This window comes from Mauremys reevesii, linkage group 3 (assembly GCF_016161935.1).
Source record: "Mauremys reevesii isolate NIE-2019 linkage group 3, ASM1616193v1, whole genome shotgun sequence".
In the NCBI taxonomy this organism is placed as follows: domain Eukaryota; kingdom Metazoa; phylum Chordata; order Testudines; family Geoemydidae; genus Mauremys; species Mauremys reevesii.
The window spans coordinates 204,417,419-204,419,575 of record NC_052625.1 but is presented as its reverse complement, the minus strand read 5'-3'; the positions used below and the strand labels follow the sequence as shown (position 1 = coordinate 204,419,575).

The window sequence follows — 2,157 nt, the reverse complement described above, 5'->3', positions numbered from 1 at the left end:
GGCCAGCCGGCCCGTGTGCTCTGGCAACACCTGGTTCTGGGAATGGCTCCTCGGAGGTCACTGTGGAGCAACACAAAACAGCCCTGAGGCTACTCAAGTGGTGCCAGGTCCGAAACTGCCTCAGGCCAACCCCAGGACTGGGGTGGAATAAAAGCTCCCCCTCCTCTGCACTGAGTTCTCCACCTCCGGCTCTGTGACTTGCCTGCCGTTTAGCAGCATCAGGGTAGCGTGGGAATTGTGCGGCTTTCTCCTGGTGTATACAATATTTTCTTCAAGCTGTTTCAGGGGTGGGGTGCTAACTGCTTTTCACTTGCAAAATAATAGTCTGATAAAGCATGTGTGTGAAATGCCTGAATTTCAGGCTGCATTAAGTGAAAAAGCTTTTAACAGCAAGCTGAGCTGGACAAAGCATTCCTTTGTCTCCACCTTACCTTTGTCTGTGGGCTGATATGAATTCCTATACAGTTGTATCCTGTCAGGGATCCGCAGGCATCTCTGTGCAGCAGATTGGAACTCGTGGGTTCTATTTTCTCACCGGTCCCTTTGTTAAATTTGCATTTGACTGAGAATTAAAATGCGCAGTGATAAGAGCACAGCTTGATCAATGAGGTTTTACACTGGTGGCCACTCGAAGTGGCTCCGCAAGATATCATTGCGGGGGGTGGGGGTGGCGTTTCGACACCCCGGGCAATCTGCTCTGTTTACACACCGAGTAATGCAGTCCAATCCTTAGGCTACGTCCACGCCGCACACCAGTGGCAGTGGCATGTAGGGAACGTGTACACGGCCCAGGGAGAAGCAAGCTGCGTCCACTCTGCGGCATGTAGCTACACGTGTCCGTGACAGGCTCCGGCAAGGGGGAAGCAGCGAGGAAAGCAGCAGGCCGCTGCTGGAGCCTCTCACTGCGGTGAGAAAAGGCTCCGGCAGGGAGACGGCAGTGGGGAAAACCACTGCAGTAGGGAACGACATAAATAGCAGCATCGACGGGGGAGGCACTGCTGGGGCATGTAGAGAGGTGTGGAGGGTATATACCAGGGGTGGGCAAACTTTTTGGCCCGAGGGCCACATCTGGGTATGGAAATTGCATGGTGGGCCATGAATGCTCACGAAATTGGGGGTTGGGGTGCAGGAGGGTGAGGGCTCCGGCTCTGGCTGCGGGCTCTGGGGTGCGGCTGGGGATGAGGGGTGGGGGGTGCAGGAGGGTGCTCTGGACTGGGACCGAGGGGTTCGGAGGTCAGGAAAAGGATCAAGGCTGGGGAAGGGGTTTGGGGCATGGGAGGGGGTCAGAGGTGCAGGCTCTGGGTGGCACTTACCTCAGGCAGCTCCCAGAAGCAGCAGCATGTCCCCCCCTCCGGCTCCTATTCAGAGGTGTGGCCAGGGGCTCTGCGTGTTGCCCTGTCCGCAGGCGCCACCCCTGCAGCTCCTGTTGGCCGTGGTTCCCAGCCAATGGGAGCTGCGGGGGCAGTGTGCAGAGCACCCTGGCTGCCCCTATGCATAGGAGCCGAAGGGGGGACATGCTGGCTGCTTCCAGGAGCCGCATGGAGTAGGGCAAGCCCCTGACCCCGCTCCCCGGCTGGAGCTCAAGGGCCAGATTAAAATGCCTGGAGGGCCAGATGCGGCCCCCAGGCTGTAGTTTGCCCACCCCGGGGTTCAGGCATGTCTTTATTCTACTCGCCTAAGCAGTGCCGCTCTGTCTACACTGCTACTTATACCGTGCTAGGGGCCCGTGCAGCACACGTACTCTACGCGCCTCTGTACAGAGCATGCAGTGTAGCCGTGCCCTTGGAAGTGCCGAACCCCAAGGCCCTGATTCAGGAAAGCACTTACATGTGTGCTTCCATCAATGGGATTTACGCACCTGCTTCAAGTTAACCGTAGGTGTAGTGCCTTCCTCAGGCAGGGCCCATGAGTTGCAGATGAAGCCGATGGGAACTGTAGGTGCTCAGCAGCTCTGAAAAATCAGGGCCATACTTCGAAAGCTAGATAACTGCCAGCCCTCCAAACTCCACCGGCCTTGGAAGCATGTCCAGGTTAGGATTTAAAGATGTCAGGTACACGTTAGCGTTATGTTCACCGCACACACAGAGCAGATAGATTAAAACATCAAATACTCTTGCTAGAAAGTTGTGCCGGGGCCCTGCTATTGACCCCAGGTCT

At 56.6% G+C, this 2,157-nt stretch overlaps 1 long non-coding RNA gene across 1 annotated transcript; it reads right to left on the bottom strand.

Annotated features, from left to right (window-relative positions):
* Nucleotides 1–2,157, bottom strand: LOC120401883. The gene is made up of 3 exons (XR_005596810.1): nucleotides 1,859–2,157; nucleotides 432–562; nucleotides 1–60 (listed from the first exon to the last, which is right to left on the bottom strand). It is a non-coding gene; the product is annotated as an uncharacterized LOC120401883 (long non-coding RNA).